General features: G+C 35.0%; 1 long non-coding RNA gene across 1 annotated transcript; it reads left to right on the top strand.

The window, feature by feature from the left end:
- Nucleotides 1-2,464: 2,464 nt before the first annotated feature.
- Nucleotides 2,465-24,372, top strand: LOC116662775. The gene is made up of 3 exons (XR_004318827.1): nt 2,465-2,528; nt 23,421-23,427; nt 24,361-24,372. It is a non-coding gene; the product is annotated as an uncharacterized LOC116662775 (long non-coding RNA).
- The last annotated feature ends 313 nt before the right edge of the window (nt 24,373-24,685 follow it).

Here is a 24,685-nt window from a genome sequence, read left to right as displayed (position 1 = left end):
CTGGTCACTCTGAAATAGAAGCAGCTTTTTTTAAAAAAAAAAATGTATTGTAGTTTAGTCAGTTTACAATGTTGTGTCAGTTTCTGGTGTACAGCATAATGGTTCAGTCATACATATACATGCATATATTTATTTTCATATTCTTTTTCATTATAGGTTACTACAAGAAACTGAATATAGTTCCCTGTACTATACAGAAAACTTGTTGTTTGTCTATTTTATATATAATAGTTAGTATCTGCAAATCTTAAACTTCCAATTTAACCCTCCCACCCCTTTTCTCCCCTGGTAACCATATGTTTGTTTTCTATGTCTGTGAGTCTGTTTCTGCTTTGTAAATAAGTTCACTTGTGACTTTTTTTTTAAGATTCCACATATGATTGATATTATGTGGTATTTTTCTTCCTCTTTTTGGCTTACTTAGAAGCAGCCTTGAGAATACCAAATGCCTAATTCCAAACTGAACCATCCCTCTGCCTATATTTCTCTAACCACATATCCTTCAGCAAACCATTGTCTCTGTAAGTAAAACTGAGATTTGTCATGTATTTGGTCATCCTATCCATCTGGGGAACTGAGACATGTGCTCATGCAATTATATGCAGTACTGTGAATACTAGAATCTCTCTATGGGAGTCTCTTGTGTTAATTTAATAATAAAACAACACTCAAGTTAATTGCTTTCTATCGAGCTGGCCTTGAATTACACATAAGCATATAAAAGTTTCCCTAGCAGATGTGAATTCAGGAGCCTGGGGAAAACCACTTTCTCAGAAAAACAGCTCTACAATTACAGAGATGCAACCACCTGTTCTCTGATATTTGTAATTTTTGGAAAGTACATACAGATATAGATTCAACAATTACATAATTAGATTTCTGTGAGAGTATAAAGCTGCTTTAATTTACACTAAATACCAATGGCAGATATTAAATTGCTTTTGAAGAGAGTTTCTTTGGGGAAGGAGTCAGCACTGGGCACCACTCTGGAAAGTGGGACCATATAGGAGGGAAGGGATGCAGAAAAGGGCTTTTGGGAGTCAATATAAATTTAAAACTTTGACTAAGAATCATACAAAATTTTGCATATTTCCAGAATTTTAAAACTTATTGACATTTTGTCATATTTGTTTTTCTTTTTTCAAATGATGAAAATTAAAGTTGAAATCCCATTGCTTCTCTTTCTAGTATGTGGGCTTGTTCCTCTCTCTGGAGGCAATCCTTATGATGTTACTGTGTATCCAGTCCATATTTTATGCTTTCATTACACATCCATATGTGTCTGAAACAAATATGTAGTTATTGTCTTGTTTATTTTTAAAATTTACATAAGTGATTTTTCATATCCTGGTGTATTTTTCTACAACTTGCTTTTTTCACTCAACATATTTTTGAGCTGTATCTATCTTAACTGCTGCATTATATTAATTTGGTTGAATGTATCACAGTGTATTTATCCCTTCCCATGAGCATTTAGATTACTTTCACATTTTCACTGTTGCAAATATTGCAGTAATGAGTGTTCATGAACATGGCTCCTTATGCTCTTGTGAGGGAACTTCTCTAGGGATTTGCTAGGTTATAGTGTATGCCCATTGGCCACTTTTCTAGATACTGATAAAGTTGCTCTTCCTGGCAATTGTAAATGTTTTATTGAGGGTTGCTGACTTAAATAGGTACAAACATAAAAATGTTATGTTTTTCCCCTTCAAATCAATGCTTACCACTATGCTCTTTTGAATCCCCTTATGGAATTCCTTTTCTCGATTTCTTTTTTCTTCCTTCCTTCCTTCCTTCCTTTCTTTCTTTTTTTTTTGTATTTTTTTAAAATGGAGATACTAGGGTTTGAACCCAGGACCTCATGCATGCTAAGTATACACTCTTAACAATGAGCTGTACTTAGCTCCTGGAATTCCTTTTCTAATAATGCAAGTTTTTTTACCTTTCCAATTTCTTTATTATAATTAGTTTATTCAAACTTTAGACTTCTTCTTGAGGTCAAATTTAGCAGTTCTCTCTTTTGTTAGGAAATCATCCTTATCAAGAAGTTTGTAAACTTAGTTAACATACAGCGTTTTGTCTTTGTATTGAAATATAGTTGACATACATTATTATGTTAATTTTATGTTCACTGGATAATGATGTGAACTTTGCATACATTATGGAATAATCAGCATCATTAGCCTACTAACCGTCTGTCCCCACACAAAGTTATGTCATTGACCATATTCCTTATGCTGTATATTCCATTCTCATGACTTATTTATTATGTAGCTGGAAATTTGTACCCCTTAATCCCTTAGACTTATTTCACTCAACCTCACCACCCTCCACCTGGCAACCACCCATTTGTTCTCTGTATCTATGAGTCTGTTTTTATTTTGGTTTTTTGTTTTGTTTGTTTCATTTTTTAGATTCCACATGTAAGTGAGATCATGCAGTATTTGTCTGTGTTTGTCTGACTTGTAATACCCTCTAGATCCATCCATGTTGTCCTAAATAGCAAGACTTCATTTTTCAATGGTTGAGTAATACACCATTTTGTATAAATATATATATATACACACACACACACACACACACATTATCTTCTTTATCCATGTGTCTATCGATAGATGTTTAGGTTGCTTCTATATTTTGGCTATTGTAAACAATGCTGTGATTAATATTGGACTGCATGTATCTATTCAAATCAGTGTTTTTATTTTCCTTTGCCAAATACCCAGAAGTACACTTGAAAAGAATGTGAGTTCTGCTGCTTTTGGATGGAATTCATATATATATAAAGTCTATCTGCTCCAAGTGTCATTTGAATCAGTGTCTCCTTATTGATTTTTTGTTTGGATTATCTGTCCATTAATATAAGTAGGGTGTTAAAGTCCCCTACTATTATTTTGTTACTGTCAATTTCTCCCTTTAGATCTGTTAATATTTACTTTATGTATTTAGGTGCTTCTGTATTGGGGGGTGTGTGTGTGTATTTATACCTGTTATATCTTCTTGGATTGATCCCTTTATCATTGTATAATGTCCCTTTTCCTTTGTTACAGCCTTTGCTTTAAAGTGTATTTCATCTCATCTAACTATTTCTATCCTGGCTTTCTTTTGATTTCCATTTGTGTTGAATACATTTTTCCATGCCCTCACTTTCAGCCTGTGTGTATGTTTAGATCTGAAATGAATCTCTTGTAGACAGCATATATGTGGGGTTTTTTTTTAATCTTTTCACACACTCTGTGTCTTCTGAGTGGAGCATTTAGTCCATTTACATTTAAAGCAATTGTCAATATGTATGTTCTTATTACCATTTTGTTCATTGGTTATGGGTTGTTTTTATAGTTCATTTTTGTTCTTCTTATTTTGTTCTATTCCCTTGCATTTAGGTGAGTATCTTGAGTGTTATGTTTGGATTCCTTTCTCTTTTTCGCATGTGTATCTATTGATTTTTGTTTTTGGTTACCATGAGGTTTATACATAGCAATCTATCTATATCTATATATATGATTACTTTAAGTTGCTGATCTTTTCATTTCAAATGCATTTTAACAACCCTGCATTTTTACTCCCCTCCTCCCAAGATTGCTATTTTTGACATCATATTTTACATCTTTTTGTTTTGTGTATCCCTTAACTTCTTACTGTAGATATAGATGATTTTACCACTTTTGTCTTTTAATCTTTCTACTAGCTTTGTACATGGTTAATTTACTACCTTTACTGTATATTTGCTTTTACTGATGAGCTTTTTCCTTTTACAATTTTCATGTTTTTAGTTGTGCCTTTTCTTTTTCCCTTAGAGAAGTCCCTTTAAAATTTCTTGTATATCTAGTTTGGTAGTGCTGGACCCTTGTAGCTTTTGCTCATCTGTGAAACTTATGATTTCTCCATTAAATTTGAATGAGAGCCTTGTCAATTAGAGTATTCTTGGCTATAATTTTTCCCTTTTATCACTTTAGATTTATTGTACCATTTATTTTCAGCCTGTAGTGTTTCTGCTGAAAAGTCAACTGACAGCCTTGTGGGAGCTCCTTTGTATGTAACTGGTTGCTTTTCTCTTGCTGCTTTTTAGATTCTCTCTTTATCTTTAATTTTTCCCATTTTAATTAAAATGTGTCTTGGTGGTCCTCTTTGGGAACTTCTGTGTTTCCTGGGCCTAGATGTCTGTTTCCTTTCCCAGATTAGGAAAGTTTATAGTTATCATGTCTTCAAATATGTTCTCTGCCCCTTTCTCTCTCTCTTTTCCTCCTGGGACCCCTATTATGTGAATGTTAGTAGACTTGATGTTTTCCTAAAGGTCTCTGAAATTGTCATCATTTATTTTTACTCTTTTTCCTTTTTTTTCTATTCAGCTGCCGTGATTTCCACTGTTCTGTCTGTCAGCTCACTGATTCACTTCTCTGCATAATTTAGTCTGTTGATCCCTTCTAGTGTATTTTTCATTACAGTTACATTCTTCATCTCTGGGTCTTCTTCATATTTTCTAACTCTTTAATAAAAACTTCTAACTTCTTACACTGTTCACCCATTCTTTTGAGTTCTTTGATCATCTTTACATTCACTACCTTGAATTCTATATTGGTAGATTGCCATCTCTACTTAACTACTTCTTCTGGGGTTTTGTCTTGTTCCCTCATTTGGAATGTGTTCTTCTGTGGCCCCATTTTGCCTATTTTGCTCTTTCTATTTTTATGTATCTAAAAAGTTGGTTACATTTCCCAATCTTGAAGAAGTGGCCTTTTGTAGGGGAGGTCCTATGTTGACCAGCAGCACACCTCCATCTGGTCACCAGAAGTATATGCTCTAGAGGTGTCCCCTATGTGGACTGTGTGAGTCCTTGTGTTATGGTGGGATGACTACTGTGAATGGTCTGGTAGGTGTGGCTGTCCCCTAGTCTGATGGATTGCCTGGCCCTGCCTTGTGCAGAAACCACTGATTTCTGATTGTTGGGGCCAGGGCTTAGGTGGTCCCAGGGCTAGTGCCGGCTCACTACTGTGCAAAGCCAGGTCCTGGGATCTCTGCAGAGACAATAAATAGAAAGGAACTGCAGCCTGGTTGACTGCTAGGCCCTGTGTCATGTGATAGCTGCTGGTTCACAGGTGTGTGGGGTCAAGTCTTGATGCATCTAATTATGGTACTTTAGGGGTGTTCCAGGGCTGTTGCTGGCCTGCTGGTGGATAGGGCAGGGTCCTGGCATGGCTGGCTGCATGGCCAAAGGTGATCTTAGTATGGCTGGCTATTGAGCCCAGAGATCTCAGGACTGGTGCCAGCCCACTGGTGGGTGGGTAAGCCCCCAGCAGTAATTGACTAAAGGGAGGACTCCAGAACGTGTCTTGCCAGTACCAGTGTCCTTGTTACAGAACAAACTCCCCCAAATTGCTGCCGCCACTGTCTGTGTTTCCAGGAGGAGTCCCAGTTACCTCTTGCTTCTTCAGAATGTTCTCCAACATCACCAAGTGTGTCTGACTTAGTTTCCTTTCAGATTACTGCCTCTGCACTAGGTCTTGGAGTGTGTGAAATTTTGCATGAGCCCTTTAAGAGGGGAGTCTCTGTTTTCTACTATCCTCCAGCTTTCCTGTACACGAGCCCTGCTCACCTTCAACTTCAGATGTTCTGGGGTCTTCTTGGTGCAGAACCCCATGTTGCACCTGGGAAGCCTGCTATGGGGCTCAGACCCCTCACTCCTTAGGGAGAATCTCTGTAAATGTGGTTATCTTCCCATTTGTGGGTTGCTTACATAGGGATAGGGTCTTGACTATACCATGTCTCCACCCCTCCTACCTATCTTACTGTGGTTCCTTCTTTATGTGTTTAATTGTGGAAAATCTTTCCTGGTAGTCTTCAGGTTATTCTCATAGACAGTTGTACTATAAATAGTTGTAATTTTGATGTGCCTGTGGGAAGAGGTGAGCTCAGGGTCTTTTAATCTGCCATCTTGGGCACACTACCTATGTACTATGTTTTCTGATAATTATTTTCATTTTCAGTTCTCTGTGGTTATGTCACCATTGTTGTTTATAAACTCATATGTGTGTTTGCCTCTTTTGTTTTTCTTGATCAGATTAATCATTAATTTGTCAAAGAACCATCTTTGAATTTATTTATTCTTTCCATTTAAAAATAATTTTGGGATCCCTCTTATTGATTTCATCTTTACTATAGTTTTTTGATTTATTACTCTTTTTCTAATTTTGATGAGTACCAAATTTCTTTAGTTTTCATGACATTACACTTAAAGTGAAAAAAAATTGAATCTATCATTAATCAGTTTGGATTAAATTTAAAAAATAAAACATTAAAGAGCTCCTAAAAGCTCTCATCACCAGGGGAACTTTTTCTTTTTTTAAAATTGTATCTATATGAGATGATGGATGTTAATTAAACCTATTGTGGTAGTCATCTCACAATATATGAAAATGAAACCATCACGATGTACACCTTAAACTTACATGGTGATGTATGTCAAATATTCTCAATTATTTCTCAGCCAGGAGTTTGATTTTTAGGAGATGCTTTTTTTTTTTTTTTTTTACTGCTCAGAGCTTCCATAGAGATAGATGAGATTTTTTGTATTTTACTTACAGTAAATGGATTTTTATATAGTCTATTTTTTTTATTGAGCAGTCCAGGCTTTATGGGGAGTCCCCATTTTCAATTTCTTATTTTTTAAGAATTATAGTCCTTGTTGCCTGCCTCAGGTGGACATTAAAACCCAGTCTCTGTTTTATTGGACTGATTAAGAGCAACAACATCTCATGTTTTTATGCCTCTGCCTATCTGTTCTGGCTTTATTTCTGTCATTTGTAGTTTTTAATTTCATAATTGTGAGCTCAACAATGCATTAAAATATTTTTTTAACATCTTTAACTATGACCAGTAGTTAAGAGGTTAAACAGTTCAAGAGCTTCTGGCATTCCCAAATAGAAGTTTAAAATAAAACAAAAATGAACTTTAGGACTCCCAAAAAGGTGAGGTTCTAATAACATATAGGCTTCTAATTTCTAAAGGAATAAGGGTGAATAAAAGAAGAAAATCCTAGCAGTGACTGAATCCCAGCCTTGAAACAACTCAATGCCTTAGTGAATTAAGGTGCTGCTTCTATCCCAACTGCCTCCCAGAAGCAAAAGTAATATTCTCTGGTAGAAGATAACATCCCTCAGAACTTCGAATTTTCTCCATTTTAATTTTAGCTAACATCAAGCAGTCAATAAAAAAATAACTATGCATACACAAAGTCAAGACTATATATTTCTGGTTTTGTTTTATATATATGCAAATTCTTATCTCATACAACTTATATTTGATGTGTGTATATATATACATATATATATACACTCGCATACATATTTAAATTCTTATCTTAAAACAAATATCAGAACAGATTCACAGGAGATGGAGATACTGGAATTCACAGGCACTCACTTTAAAATAGCTTCTTTTAATATATTAAGGAAAATAATGACAAAATAAAAAAAAATTAAAGAGATTTAAAAACTATTAAAATTATAAGAAAATCTAATTTTAAAGATACAATAATTAAAATTAAGAAATCAAGAGTTAGGCTTAACAGAAGATTTAACATATCTGAACAGAGAATTTGTGAACTAGATGAGTCTGAGGAAATATCCAGCCTGGATTATAGATATATAAAGAATAAAATATACAGAAAATACTGTAAGTGGTATGGTAAAATGATGTAACTTATATAAATTAGAAGTTCCACAGGAGAAAGAAGAAAGAATGTGACAAAAAGTATTTGTAGAGTTAATTTCCAAGTGACAGATTCAAAGAATCCCTGTGAATTTTCACAAGAATGAATGCAGAGAAAAATCACACCATCATGGTAAAACTGCTCAAAACTCAAATTAAAGGGAAAATCTTAAAAGCATTTGGAAAAAATTAGTACATAACCTTCAAAGGAACAATGATAAGACTGGCAGTTGACATCTCAACAGAAAAAAAAAAAACAAAACTCACAGAGTGAATTGATATCTCCCAGTGTTGATGGATAATAACTATGAACCTAGAATTCTACACGTGAAAAGTCTTTAAGGATAAAGGTGATATACAATATTTTCAGAAAAAAACCCCAGAGAATTCATCATCAGAAAACATACGTTATGTAACTATTAAAGGATGTTCTTCAGGCAGAAAAAAAATGATCTCAGGAGATACTGAAAGAAATGGGGGTAAATCTAATGAATGTTAACTACTTAAAATTAAAAAATAAATATTAACTATTTGAAACACACACACACACACACACACACACGTCACTGAAATATACAACAGTAGTACCAAAGGCAGTTGAGGTGAGCGCAAATGGAGTTAAAGGGTTCTATGTTCTTTTCATTGTCCAGGCAGTGAAAATAACTACTAACATTCATTAAAATTTAGTAAAGCAAAGAAGCATGTAATTTACATTTAGTATAGTTTTGATCTTTTTTGGGTTTGTATCTTTGATTTTGCTTTTTGATTTCTATATGACCCACTTGCTTTATGTTTCATTATAACTACTTTCTTCAATCTTTTTTGAATAATTAAATATATTTTACTATTTGGTTACCTCCTCTGTTAACTTGTCAGTTATACACGCTTTTCCTTTTCCTTTAGTTGTTAGCATAAACTTTTCTCTGTGCATCCTTGACTTGTTTCAGACTAATGTAATTTATTTTTTCTACCATTTTTCTGACTATCTTAGCAACTTAAAAACTCTTTAAAAAATCTATTTATCCCACTGGCCTCTTTTGGTGTTATAGTTTCATGCATTTTTATTCTGCATACATTTTATATCTCGTAAAAATTTATTAGTATTGATATAAAATTACTTACATGTTTATTTATCTTTTATGCTGCTCTATATTTTCTCCTTCATTCCTTTGCCTAGGATCATTTTGTTTCTGAACAAAGAACTTACTTTAGTATTTCTTTTAGTGCCAGTTTGTTGATGACTAATTCTCTAAGATTTGGTGCATCTGAAAATATCTTTATTTCACCTTCACTTTTGAAGAATATTTTTACTGTTTATAGAATCCTAAGTTGGAGTTATTTTTCTTTCAGCAACTTAAATGTCATGTCATTGTCTTCTGGCTTCTATAGTTTTCTTTGAAAATTCACCGGTCAATCTTACTATTGCTTCTTTGAGAGTAATAGGCATGATTTTTTTCCTCTGGCTGCTTCTAAGCTATTTCTCTTTTTCTTTGGGAGTTTTCAGCAGGTTTCCTATGATTAACCTAGAAATTATTTTCTTTATTTTATTTTTCTTTCCCAGGTCTTATTGAATTTGTGGCTTGATGTTGCTCATCAATTTAAGAAAATTCTCAGCCATTGTATCTTCAAAACTTATCTCTGCACTATTAATTTCTGGGACTCCAATTATAGTAATGTTAGAATTTTTACTGTGTGCTATAATGTCCATATGTCTTGTACCTTCATTTTCTATAATAATTCTTAAATAACCCTCTGATAATTCAATATGTTGTATTTACCCACTATTGTGTTCATTCTTAGTCTTCATTTATGAAACGATTTTGGTTCATTCCCAGTTTTTCCCAGAGTCTGTCATCTCTCTTTTCAAATTTTCTCTTTAATCACTTTGACTTTTGAAAATTCTGGTCTATATTGTTCTTTTATAACTTTGATAATTTTAAAAACTTTATTCTCATTTTGAAATATTAAGTTATAGATTTACTTATAGTTTTCATGTATTTTGTGAGTGTGTATGTAGAAACATTCTGTTCCTTATTCTTTTTTTTCTCATAACTGCTTTACCTTGATTCTTTCATATTGTTTATCTTTTACACGAAATGAGCTTTCATCTACTTTTAGGAGAAAGACTATTCAACATAATATTTCTAGCTCCATTCTTCTAGAGCAGGGGTTGGCAAACGTTTTATATAAAGGGCCAAACAGTAAATATACTATGCTTTGCTGGCTACGGAGGCCTTTGTCTCCTCCTTCTCCTTCTCCTTTCTCCCCTCCTCCTCCTTCATCTTCCTCTTCTTCCCATTCTTACCTTGTAGGAATGTAGAAAAACAGGCTACAGGATATACTTGGCCTTGGGCTGTAGTTTGCTGACCCCTTGTTAAAATATTCCTTCTGTCATTTTTGCAAAGTGATTGAAATACGGCCTCATACTTTCAGAAATCTACCTCCTTTGTTTCCCTCCTACAGTGTTATATGAATCTCTTTCTTTGTCCATATTTCCCTGTCTTATTCAATTTATGTCCTACTAAAAGCAATTTTTCTATAGCATAGGGTTTTCTCTTAAAAGGAAGTTTTGATGTGTCAGTTTTAAGAGTTGATAAGGCCCAGACTGTTCCAGCACCATTAAAGTATAGTCCATTATAATTTTCTTCACTCACTGTGAACTGAAAAAGTTTCCACTGTGACTCTTAGATCAGTCCATTGCTCTTCCCAGAGGGTACTTATACACGATTGTGAGGCTTTCATGCTCAGGACTAACAGAAGCCTATGTGCCTTCTCTCCACTTCCTCCCACACAAATGCTGATACCACATGGATTTCAGTGGTTTATCACGTCCATATATTTTGTGATTTGTGGATATCTTGTCACCTCATTTTGTTGTAGGTGTTATCTGTGTGTCTTTGTTTTCACTTTCCTAGTTTCTCTCTCTGTTTTTATGATGGGTCTTAGGAGATTCATAAACCAAGCCTCTGCTGCCAAAATCTTCCACAATGCCTCCTCTCTGACTTGCTTTTTCAATAGAAAAATCTAACTTCTGTGTGAGAAAGTGACAATAAAGAGAGAATAGGAGATACTGTAATGACACTGACAAGAGAGGATGGTGACATGGGGTATGGTAGCTGCAGCAGAGGTAGTGAGAAGTGCTCAAATTTTGGAATGCCTTTTGGAGCTCTTATTATTTTTTTTAAATTCAGGATTACCTTCTCTCCTCCAGCATTTCTGTTTCATTGGGAATTTGTTCTGTGATTCTTTTGGCTGATGGTCTCTTTTAGAGATAATTTTTCTTTGTTGACTCATTACAGCTCAGGTCTGTCTATGGGGATATTTAAAACTGGGAGTTCCAGAGGCAGTGGGATGTGGATGAGTGGTTTCCATCCCTGTGAGCTTCCGTTAGGGGTAGGCAGGCTGGCAATGGCCTGTTGAGGCACCTGGAAAAGGCTCTTTGATTATTATATTCCTCCAAACCTCAACTGCAGGTAAAATTTACTTCTCCCATTAACTCTTTTCTTTTCTTTCTTTCTTTTTTTTAGAAACACAATTTCCCATTAACTCTTTATTGGTCTTTCTATGGTCAGGAGCACTACCACAGTCATAAGAGGCTGCTGGTAACTTTGCCTTGGGAACTCTGAATGGCAGGGTCTTCCTAGTACCCGTTGCTTTCCATTCTTTGTCCTTGGTCTGATGCTTGGATAAAATCCCACACTAGTTCCTGATGCCAGAGTGAGCTCAAAGTCTCACTTAAACCTGTAGATCCCAGAAGGCATTTGCCCAGGAAAGACATATAGCTTAAAGTTGAGTGTGGAAGGGAACATTAATATTTATGTCACTATGCTACAAGAATTTTTTTAAAAAAATTATCTATCCCCAAATATCTTTAGAATTATCAGAACCTGATTAATCTTATCTTAATATATATGTGAATTCAGTGGATTTAGTTAATAGACTGCCCTTATCATAAGTGTTTATATTCATTAATAAAACTATGAATATTATAAAAGAATAAGTATACTTTGGGAAGAAAGTAGTACTTTATGTTTCAATCTGAATTTATTTCTTAAAATTTGTTTATAAGAACATTTGGGAAGTTAAAGAAATATATACCAGAGATCTTGTTCTCCAGGTGTTTACAGCCTGTTTAAGATGGCATATATCAGATTTAAAAAGGAAGGAAAAAGGAAATAGAAGAAAAGAAAAAAAAGTATCTCATATAAGGCAGTATAAAGTTTCATACGTGCTTTCTAGACAAGTGCTATAGAAATTCAGAAGAAGGGTAAGTAGCAGTGACCTTAACTTTAGAACTTGGGATATTCTTTGTATTTTATGTTAATATGGCTAACCAGTGTTTAAGTTTTATTCTACAAACATCTGTTTATCAAAACTATGTGCTAGGTGTAGGGGATTCAACCAAAAAGGCAACAATGTTCCTCCCTGGCAGGAATTTATGATTTAGGAAACTCTTGTCAGGAGGCCATCAGTCTTGAGTTGATTTTCTTGTAAAGCTTTGTCATAGATTTAGCTTATGACCAATGGCATACATATGGATATTACTGGTCATGTTTAAGGACGACAGTTGTAATGAGGAAGCAGAGCAGAAAAGCTCTATAATAATGAAAGAAACACAAAATAAACTATTGGTGTTATAAGCAAGTGCTTTGATCAGTCTGTCGAAAACAGTGTCCTAATGGCTGATGCTTCCAATGAAATCAGCAAATGCAAAAGCCTAGATTTGACAGTCTTTCTTCAGTTAAGATTTGGAAAGTTCCTATGAACATGTTAATATTAGAATCTAAATTTTTCAATGTTGGACAATACTAAATATAGAGATAAAACTTCCACTAATTCATTTCTACAGCTGATCTTGTTGTTAGAGAGTATGTGGGAAATGTAAAACAATACATTTTGACCTAAAAGTTATGATTCATGCTTCACTAGTACTTAAATGTTTTATTTAGATGCAGTCTCAATCATCTTTCAACTGAATCATTTTCTAAACTTATTTCAAGCAATTGATTTTCCAGTAATAATATATTAATCTTTGTGATGTCAAAATCATTAATAATAACAAAATCTTTGTACATGGTGCTCTGAACAATATATAATTCCATTTTGGAGCTAAATGACATGCATACGTTTTGGCTATTAATAAGAAAACGCAAAGACAAATGTGCTTTTTTTTTTTCAAAGATAAATTAATTTTGCTTTTTCACTCTGTTAAAGAATTCACTCTTATCCTCCTTCAGATGTGAATAAATATGACCAGAAAGGTCACTGAACTAATATTAAACAGTAAGTTATTAAATCCTAGAGAAAAGACGTACAAAAAGAAATTTATTTCATTTTTTAGTTTTAATCATGAAAGCATAATACTGCTGCTTTTAAATAGATCAGTGAATCCTCAAAACTGTCTTTAAGTAACTCATGGATCTGTTTTGAGGCCATTGTCCATGGTCTATAAAAATCAAGGAATGAAATATCCAGATATTATTTCCAGTGAAGTAAAAATCTATTAAAAATGTAGTGATTAGTCTTATTCATGGCTCATATCAAGGAATAAAATCTAGAAAAACTCATGACATTTCTCAATGTCTGAATGAATGAATGATGGTTTTATTGAAAATTATTATAAATACCTTCAAAATAACAAGGCATGTTTAAAAAAATCCTATTCAACTTGAAATTATTCAGTGAGTCCCTGACAGAGGGTCCTGTGGCTACTTCAGATTCATAATATCTTGAGTATAATATTAAGTAAAATGTTGACTTTCCCTTTCAACATATTGAATTTTATAAGAGTTTTTTAATGTGAAAATTCTGTTGTCAAGACAAATATTCTGTCAAGACAAAAATATGTCAAGAATTCAAAACCTTCTATTTCTACAATTGTTTCATGGTTGTCATGGCTTTAAAAGAAATAGAAAAGAATTCAAAATCCCTTCTGTCAGTGGTCTCTGGCTTTTCCAAGAAGCCGGTGTTGCTGTTAGAATTGGAACTAGGGGCTCTCAGTGGCTATAGGAGCTTAGTTATTCCTGCCACAGCACACAGCACACAGCAAATGAAGGTCATGTCTGAATTTATTTACAGAATCCTATCTGTAACAGATCAACTACTGAATATTTATACACAGAAAGTGTTGAGAACTCGGAAAAGATTTCTCTGGGGCTTACTTTAGAATTCATGTTTTCTCCAATTTGCTCAATTTTAAAATCCCAAAGTATAATGCATGGAAATTTGCTTCAGGAAGACTGTTCTGACTGCTCTGTTTCTTGAGCCTCACTGCATCATAACCCCTGTGACACTTGGGTGCATGCCCATCACCACTGACTCGTCAGAAAACTCCTCCAGGCAAGCAGCCACATTCCATTTATCTTTGTACTTTCATTGCCTGGCCAGTGCCTGCATTATAGTGAGGGAAAACATATCATTAAGAGGGACCACAAACAGATAAGAAAGAGGAATAAAATCATCTTTTGTGTAATCATATATCAGCTTACTTGCATGTATCAATTACTTGTCTTCTGTTTGCTCTTACAACCTTTTTCATTCCCTATATTATAGACTACAGTTTTCTACCAGTGCTCCAGAAATACAGAAGAATGAACAAAGGTCCCCAGGGGCTGGAAGCTTAGGCTGAAAGGACTGTCATAATTGCAATATTTTTATATTTTATATTTTAAAATGTGAAAATTTCTTTCTATTATACATGTTTATTTTATTGCAAACATTGTATATAAACATATAATCTTTCCATATTTACTAGATTATAAATATGAATTTTTTTCTCAAAATCTTTAATTAAATAGATAGTTCAGGCTTATTCATTACATGTATCCTTTGGATTTTCATAACGTCTCACTGATAAATGTGGCACTAGGGTTTCTCTCTTCAACAGCCCGCCATTTCTAGAAACAATGGTCACTTTCCTACTGTCAACATCTTGAATAATCACTTGAAATAGTCAAGTGATTATTTCATTTATATGCACATCTATAACCTTAGGCTTTTTCTGAGTTTGAATTTGTACTGAAATGTTATTTTAAAGTAAAATTAAAATGACAATAAATAAATGTAGATCTCTTGATTGATCAGTCAGGATCAGGAATAGTCTCCTATTTGGAAAACACAGAAAGTACTAAAAATAAAACACAACAGAGGGAAAACCAGAAGTATTCTTCCTATTGTCATTTGTTAAATGATTCCTTTGTTCTTTACCTCATTCATTCATCAGGTTATCAGGTCTCTAAGGATTATGACTCATTGGGAAAGATAGGCAAGAAAGTGGCTTACTGCGGTGCGAGACAATGTCTGTGCTGTAACAGGTGTGAAAATCCTAGCGTGGAAGTGCAGGGAGAGGTGAGAATAGGGATGTAGAATGGGGAAGGCCTTATGGAGGAAGGTGTGTATACATGCAGCTAAGTGGAATGCCAGGATTTGGTGTTTGGGTAAGAAAATCACCACCAGTCTGGTATTGTAGATCTACCAAACCAGTTTATGGCAGCAAATAAAGGATATGAAATTAGAATCTACCATATGTGCATCCTAACTTTATGAAAAATGGGATATTGTGAAGTTTGAGCAGCCCACAACTGAGCAGTCTAAGATTTAGCTCTCTGGGCCCCTTTTAAAGTGGCAGTTTTATTATACCATACCTCAAACTTGTATATTTAATCTTAAGAAGTATATGCCTTGGCTGGAAGAAACCAAGAACTAAGAGATTGTTATTAGCACCATCAGTAATGTTCCATCAAGATTTTAAAATAACAGCTTGTTATTATCTAATAGATGTTGTTCCTTTCTGATGCTGTAGCTGTGCCTGATCTTGCTGACACAGCCATCCATCTAACCCCATAACTTTCGGGGGCAAAAATACCAGTAGACTGTTCTGTCGTTTAAGGTTGCACATCAGGGAAGGACCTTTGGCTCTTTCTAAAGGAGGAAGGGAGACTTGTAATAAGCAGAAATAAATAGAAGTGGAGGAGCTTGACTGGTGAAATAATAAAGAATGAATTAAATTGTAATAGCACGTTTTGCAGGTTTTTCAGAAGTTATAGAGTTTTACATAAGGGTCTATATAAATGGATAATGATGTTTTTATTTTTATTTGATGAGTGAATAGTTGTGATTATTTCATAGTCATCCAGTTAGCAGGCAACATAGGCTGCACATGAACTAGATCTTGCTCCCTCTCTCCTTTCCTTGCAATTGTTTCTGCTGAGACAGGGTGGCTGTCAGTCAGGGACACTCTAGTCTGGAAGGAAATTTAACTCCGGGTTGATTTTATGTCCATTTTATGTCCTTGAAATACTAAGAATCCTTGATTCTGTGGTAAAAGTTTCAACTCAGTCAGGGGCCTATGAGTTCTGCAGAAAACCTTAATGGACTTGGAAAATGCTCTGTCTGCAGAAGCAGTAGAACTTAGATACTGGCTATACAAAGTAAAGGAGAAAAATAAGTAGAACATAATGCAGGAATTTATCCCTTGGTAAATTAGTTTAGGAGTGGATTGGAGATAAGTCACATTTTAAACCTCAGTTAATGATTAAAATAGGGCCCAAAGCCCCAGTTGGCAAGATATTAAATAATAGAATTTATTTTAATCTCTCGGTCATGTCCCACTGTAACTCTTCCTCTTGATTCCACATTTATGGAAGGATTTTTTTCTACTTTCATATATATGTAGACACACACACATAAGCATACATATTTTGATAACTCTGTGCAAAACTTACTTTATCCTTGACTTACTGTGATTCTTTTATTCAAATGTAGAAAAAATATTGTAACTATTGTACCATAATCACTGGGAAATTGTGTACTTCTATTAAATTTTCAGGGCCTGCTTTTGCAAGCCTTCTCTAACTGGTGACTTCAAGGACAGCAGCTCCAAGGACAGTTGCCAGCCGCTGTTTGAATGAGTTTGACACTATCTTGAACTGAATGACTAAAATGCATAGTCTTAACCAATAAACATTGTGGATGTCAAGGGCTTCAGTCTTCTAAATCTCAGTTTACATGGCAACCATTTGGAGGAGAGGTTGTAAAAGAGAAACATATGTAATTATTTGCATGGTAATTTAAATACTTATTAACTGTGAACAGTTCATGTTTTTTCTCCTTAGTCTCTCATCCCTTTACCTGTGTGCTCCCCAAACCCTTTCTAATCCATGGTTATGGAATCACTAGTGCTATGGTCTGTTTGTATCTTCCCCACCACCCCCAACAATTCATATGTTGAGAGATCCTACCCCTTAGAAGGGATGGTATTAGTAAGTTGGGCCTTTGAGAGGCTATTAGGTCATAAAATGAAGGCTGAGTCCTCATAAATGGGATTAGTATTCCCTATAAAAGGGTTCCCACGGAACTCCCTAGTCCCTCCTACCATGTGATGTTACAGAGAAAGGTCGGCACCCTATAACCCAGGAGAGGGCCCTCACCCAACTATGCTGGCACCCTGATCTTGGACTTCCAGCTTCCAGAACTGTAAAAAGTAAATTTTTGTTGTTTATAGGCCACTTAATCTGTAGTATTTTGTTATAGCAGGCCGAATGTAGTAAGACCACCAGTAATCATTAATTCTGGAAGCAACTGGGATGCGGGAGGTGATTTTTAAAATTCTGTCATTTATAGTTTTTTTAATTAAGAATACAAATTTAAGGCATTTATGAAACTACTTTGTAGGAAAAATTAACTATATCCATTGAAGTCACTTACTCCTGGAGTTCTGTAATGGAACAGGACCCTGTGGAGTCTTCCTGGGACAGACCCCCCTCCCCCATATCCTCTGCTGTAGCTCTTCTCCGAAGTACCCAGGTAATAGTAAGCAAAAAATGGCTTCCCTCATGCTGAAGCACATTCTAGCTTGACTCTAACCACAGAGACCGGAGTCCACATTGCCAGGTTTTCTTGACGCCAATGCAGCTGCATCGGGGGGAAAGAATGGAACCCCTGCACGTTCCCAGGTGTTGATCAGAAACTCTGTTCCTTGGACTCTCACTATAAAACTTCCTGCTGCCCCTCCCCAAATTGGGCTCGCAGACTTGAGGCATTAGCCTGCTTGCTGTGACTACCTTTGCCTGGCAAAGAAGTAAAACTTTTTTTTTACTTCACTCAAAACTCTTATCTCCAGATTTCAATTCGGTGTCAAGGCACTGAGGCTGGGATTCAAAAATAGTTACAGAAAAAGCTCCTTTTGGTAAACCAACTTAATCTTTTTGTTTTATTCCTGATAAATCTTTTTGGCAAATTCCTTTGACATATGGCAAGATTGCTGGCTGCCTAATCATAACCAAAGTGAAATTCCCATGCCTTCCTTGTTTTCAGCACCCTCCCTTCCCCCACCTGCCCCGTTGCTGCTGATCTCCTGACTATGCCCCGAGGTCTACATAGAAGTTGGATAATGAGGTTCTCGGCCTGAAAGCTTCTTCAGAAATTATTTGGAAAATCCATTGTGCTGGCAGATGCATCTGTCCGTATCTATTTGTACAGCACTGAATCCAATTTTGGGCCCTCCAAATGAAAATGCTCTATTTCTGGTACTGGCTGAGAACATCTTTGATAAAAGCTTACTCCGCAGGGACATCATATTGAATACTAGATAACAATATCTAGCTAGACAACAAATAAAGTTATTTCCCCAACCTATTCATCCAAAGTTTCTTTGAAAAGTTAGGTTTCCTAGGCCATGCGTACAAAACTTGGTGATACTTTATGATAATTAGGACTGCCTTTGAAGAGTTATTTATATAAGGATATTTTTTGGAAAAAGAAACTTAGTGATGTTCAACTGCGTTTCTTTTATGTTGAGATTGAAAAGGGGAAACATCGCTTAACCTGAGAGGGGGAACTAGTTGTGACTGGCAGAGTGGCTTGTCCACTATAGAAGAATTTAATATGTTTTAGGCTTTTTCAGTACAGAATTTTTTCCCCTAGAAATTTAGATTAAACTTTACAGTTCAACACAAAGATAAATAAAATGAAAAAGAAGATATGCTATCTCTATTTTTGTGACAAAAGTTGAATATCTTTATTCACAAAGTATGGTTTTCCACTAAAAGGAATTCTTTTTGCCACATTCCCTAGGGGAGATATCCAAAAAAGATCATGTCTCCTTTATTAATTTACCAACTTGGGGAAAAATCGTTTTCTCCAAAATCTTTGTGACTGAGATCAGTGGCTGTAGAATGAGAATTTAAATCAGTCAGAGAATCTTTCTTAGAAGTTGTCATGAGGTCAGACCTCTATGTCAGGAAGCAAATACCTGACATTATAATTTTACATGTGGCACAGGAGGCTGAGACATTGGGTTATCAATCTAGAGACTTGAGGAAATTTTGTTCTTTAGTATGTTGTCTGAATATGACATTGTATATATAACATCTGTAATATTTCTGAAGCTATTTAAAATGAAGGGATCTGGAGTCCCAGAAAAAGAAACATGTAATATGTTAGAGACTGCATTCTGTAAGGCTGGCTTTTGTGCAAAAGAAGATTGACCTGGGGCTTGAGACAGCTCACTCAAGAGACAACAGGGTAGAAAATCCCAGTGACTAGAAAGGTAACTGGTCTTCTCTCTCTTTCTTCTCTGCCTTTTTTCCCCCTGCCATTCCTAACTGCCCTGCCTTGTTCCAGCAAAGATTGAAATATTTGACAATGATCATAAATCATGTGCTCTTTAAGAAAAATATAGTCCACATTGTTCCAACAAACCTTTTTTGAGGGTTCTATCAGTCAGGGTCCCAGTGGGAAAGAGACAGCACACTCAAAGGGCAATTGAAATAATTTTAATGAAGGGGTTTACAAAGAGCAGGTAGCTCTGGGGGAACCGATCATGGATAGTGTAGTACCCAGGGACTGGCTAGCAACAGCAAGAAGCCATTAGCATCCTTAGGCTTCAAAGGACAAGGAAAAATAGATATTACTGGAATCCAGTAGGTGGCCATGGATGCAGGGTCTCAGCAGGAGCTGAGACCTCAGGTAAGGGAGAAAGCTACTATGAAACCTTGGACAAGTAGGCAGAACACAATGAATAAGTGCCCTAACCTCTCTGTCTCCTTCTACTCTCTCTCTAATATTGGCATCCCCCCATTGACTGAATTCAACTAGAAATCAGAATGTAATAGAGCTTGGCTGAAGCCAGTGCACAGGCCAGGATAGAGAAGTCTTCAGAATTAATCTGGAAGGGCAAAGAATATGCAGCACATGAATGTGCCAGACAATATATTAAACTTAGCATCATTTTTTTTTCCTTGAGAGTCTAATTAATGTAGTAGATTAGGAGGGCATAGAGTGAATATATTCTGATTTCAGGAAAGAATTTATAAATTTTCCCAGTAGAGATGTCCACATTGTCTCCATCTCCTCATCTTCATTGCCTGTTCTATTTTATTTATTTTATTTTATTTTTTAAAATGTCCTTAAACAACAGAAATTTATTTTGTTGAATCACTATGCTGTTCTACTTATTTTAAATGGGTGTGAGCCTGCCTCATTCCCTAACTCTACCCTAGTCAGTCAAGACTACCAGTGATTCCCACCTCACCAAACCCAATGGCCATTTCTTTATTTCTTATTGGTATTGGACACAATTGACCATTTCCACCTTCTTGAAACACTCTCTTGTCCTTTGTGACTCTTTACGCTTCTGGTTTTCTTTATTCTTTACTATCCACTTCTTCTCTTGCCCTTTGGCTAATGTCTCCCTCCTTAACTGATTTCTACAGACTAAGGGAAGCAAAATTGAGTCTTTGGTCTCCTTCTTTTTCCTAGGTAATATTTTCTACTGTGCTGCTATAAATATTCTAATTCATATCTGCATCTTTTCCCTAAAACTCTAATGCCTTATACCCACACAAAAAAATGTGTCAAATACCAGACTCTTGATTTTATTCTCTAAACCTATACTATCCTCAGTTTCCTCGTCTCAGTAAAAGACACCACCATTGTTCATGACAAATTCCTAAGAATCTTGATTTTTTTTTTCACTTTCTTTTCCTTATCCATTGGCAAGTCCTGTCAATTCTACCTCTAACATGGTTTTCAAATTTAACTCCTTCTCTCAGACTCCATTTGCCACCCCCAGGTCCCAGCTGCCATCCTTCTCCAGCTAAATGACTGCATTATCCTCTAGTGGATCTCCCTGCTTCCTCATTCTTCTGGAGTCTATGCTCTACAGAGCTTCCAGAGTGGTCATTTTAAAATGTTCATCAAAGAAGAGCCTTTTCCTTCTCAGACCCTTCATAAAATAAGATCCAAATTCTTTGTTCCAGTCCGCAAAGACCCAATAATCTGGCTTTTTTCTATCACTTCAATCTTGTCTTTAACCATTCTCCATGCTGATTGACTCCTGGCAGAATGGTTTTCTTTTTGTTCTGAGAAGATGTCAAAATCTTTTTCACTATAGAGTCTTTGTGCTTGGTGTCGTGTCTGCTAGAAAAACTCATTAATTAAGCATCAGCTAAAATTTCACCTGTATGTGAACTGTTTTTGTTTTGCTCTGAGACAAGCTTAGTTACTCTCATGTTTTGTACTCCTGCTGCACTCTGTTCTGACCTAGCATCCATGTTTTGTACTCCTGCTGCACTCTGTTCTGACCTAGCATCAACGAGCATCTTTCGTCACTCTTTTGTGCTGGGTTTTCCTACTCTAGAATGTAAGTTATTGGGGGAACAGTAACTTCCTTACTTGTTGTTGTTATTATTTCTTTAGTGCCCAGAGCACAGAATGTACTCACTAAACAGATGGAGCATTTACGAAAGAACTTAAAAGATGTTTAGTGTGAAGAAAAAGTTAAAGGGAAGTACTCAAGATAGTTATGGTCTATGTGCCGTTATATAGAATAGATAGTACATTTGTTTCCTTTTAGGACACACCTGGGTTTAATGTGCAGAAGTTACATGGAAAAGGGGGCTTTGCTCAATTTAAGAAACTTCAAAAGGTTAGAACTCTCCAGCTGGAGAAAGAGTGTGTGAAACAGTACTGACTCTGTCACTGGAAATATATATAAACGAGCAGGCTGGCTGTGTGCAAACGTCCCTAGGGAAGGGGTCCCTGCTTTGGGTATGGGGTTTTGTTTTTGTTTTTGTGTTTTTAATCTACCATTAGATTCTGTGTGGCCTGTATCATCCTTAGTTTCTATGTTAACTTCTTAAGTCTACTATTGTTTTAATTTCTGAGCCTACTTCCTATGTACTCATGTAGCAGCTTTATTCTTTCCTTGATGGTTTTCTACTCTCCATTCTTGCTTAGTTATGTAATTTTTGGTGCATGGTTTTATTTTCTCTGCACTGATTGAATATTTGTTTACAGAGAAGCAATATGCACAGCAGTTCGATACACAGCCCCCAGAACTAAGCAGCCTGGGTTCAAATCTTGCCTTTATCACTCACCAGCTTTGCAAGCTACTGCTCCTACTACTGCCGCCCAATTAATATTGCTTATCTTCATTAATTACATCCAAGATGTTTTTCAACTCTAAATCTATTGTTCACTTTTGTTCACTTTTATTTTATGTGACTCTGCCTATTTAGTTAATCCACTTTAACCTTGGCTATTCTTCTTACATGACAACTTTTTAAAAAGTTGATTATTTCTTTATAAACAATAAATTGTGTTGGTTATAGGAAATGTATTTTTAATAAATATATACTTTGGAGTAACTTTTAATGATAGATTAACATTCCATTGCATGTATATACTCAGATTTTTGCATATCTCCTATTATTGAGACTTAGTATAGTTTCAGTTTTTATCATTATAAATGGTAAATATCCTTCTTGAAACACATTTTCATATTTTGCCAAAAACTTAAACTAAGATTAAGTCCTGGATATGGATTACTGTGTTCAGTGGCATTTACTTTTAAAGTAGTATATATTTGCTACTCTTCAGAAGGTTTTTCAGGACTTCTAATAGCATTTTTAAAATTCTATTCTCTTTTTCATAGTAACCAAATTAGTTTCTTTTTCTACTTGTATATCATTCTATTTGTACAGTAAATTTATTTTCTGTCTTCTGTGTTAGTCCCAGAATGTTAACCTATTTTGAGACTTCAACCATTTTTCTAACTTTTTATTATATATGTTTAAATGCATGATTTTTCTGTGATAATTACATAGTGTATCTTTAATTTATTCTAACAGAATGATTAATACATTACTTTTTATTTACTAATTTACAAGAATAATATAATTAGGAATCTTATTATTTATCCAAATATTTAAGAAGGAAGAAAGGTATAATTTATTCTTCAGTGCTATACTGATCTTTTTGCCTTGGAAATAGCTGTGAGCTATTCTGTATATCAAAGCATTTTTATCAATAGCTATTTACACTGACGTATATTCATTATGATAAGTTTTCTGCCTGATTTGGCTATTCAAGTAACTAAAACATTAAAATCAATATACAGTGTTATTTATAAAAAAAAAAAACAATGAAATCCCTTCCATTTGAAATTAGATCCTATTATTTCATACAGTATTTTCAACATAATTGAAAAGGTTTCCTACCTGGTATAGTCCTGAATTGCTGTTAGATTGGCAATCCTCAACACAAAATCTAAAAAGTGATATCCATTTCTAACATGAAATTGAATTTATAGTTTAGGTTTAAAAAATTTTTATGTCATCCCTTGAGGTTATTTTAAGTACAATTGAGATGTTAATACCACCATAGCTGGGAGTCACAGCTTCAGACCTTCTATTTGTTGACGCTTATGGAAGGTGAAATGTAAATTACTAATGCTGTTGAAATTCAGATACATAGTGTTTACTGTTGTCTCTTTGTCTGACTGGACCATTTAGCCACTGGAGGCAAATTTTATATATAAGTCTTTGAAAATACACATTGATCTTTACAAATCTAGAAAACTATAAAATGGTTGCTGGGTGAAATAGGTTACATTTGAGCATAACAAATCTTATATTCTTAACATTTAAAATTCAAATATAAAGTCAAATACTACCTTGAGGCAGAGACCAATTAAAGCTATTTAAAAGCACCTATGAATAGAATAAATAAAATTATTCTCAAAGACATTGTGCAGTTTATAATTTTGGTTATTATACCATTGGATCTTTAGTTTATTTTCATTTTGACATTATTATTCTTTAGTTGTGATTATTCAACTTTTGAATTCATGAATTGGAAACAAAAGTCAAGTTTCCTTAAGCCATGTTTTTTAAAAAAGAATGAGCATTGAATATACTTAGAAAAGCCAAAATTTTATACTTCTACAAACAATTATAATCAGACATGCATTCAACAAAGACTTGTTGAGTTTTTAATATAAGCCAGGTGTTGAGGGGTCCAGAAATGAAATTTTTTTTCCTTTTAAGGAATTGGGAATGAAGGAAGAAAGATAGTTATGATAAAATGTAATGACTGCTCTACCAGCGATTGTCTAAGGTATAATTGCAGCCTACGAGAGTATCTAATTCAGCATCAGGGCTCAGAGTGCACTTGAACTGGACCATGAAAAATGCCACGTGGTATTGAAAGTATGTACAGTGATAAAGCTGCACAAAAAGTTAACATTTCATTCCTGAAAGATCTCGTATGATGTTGCATTTCTCTCTTCCTGAAGTTAATAGGTGGCCATTAAAGATGTTAAGCAGTGGAATGATGTGATCCAATTTGTGCATTTGGATGTCACTCTGTCAGAAGTGTAAGGGACTGGTGGAGAGGGAGATAGGTCATTGCGTGGCAATTCAGTCAAGAGCTGAACTCGTACGTTGACAACAGGAATAGAACTTTGAGAGCAGGTTTGAGAGGTATTAAGGAAATAGTAAAGTTACGGTTTAGTGACTAATTGGTTGTAGGGGGGTCAGAGCAAGAAAGGAGACAAAGATGACATCCAGATTTCTCACTTGGGCAACTGGATAAATGATGAATTGTATTCTGAAATAGGGAACATAAAAATACAGCAGCTCGATAGGGACAAGGATAAGTTCAGATTGAATACGCTGAGTTTGAGATACCAGTGATA

The sequence above is a fragment of the Camelus ferus genome, chromosome 1 (assembly GCF_009834535.1).
Source record: "Camelus ferus isolate YT-003-E chromosome 1, BCGSAC_Cfer_1.0, whole genome shotgun sequence".
Classification (NCBI taxonomy): Eukaryota; Metazoa; Chordata; class Mammalia; order Artiodactyla; family Camelidae; genus Camelus; species Camelus ferus.
Note: the sequence above shows the minus strand (reverse complement) of the source record. Positions and strands in the feature narration are given on the sequence as shown.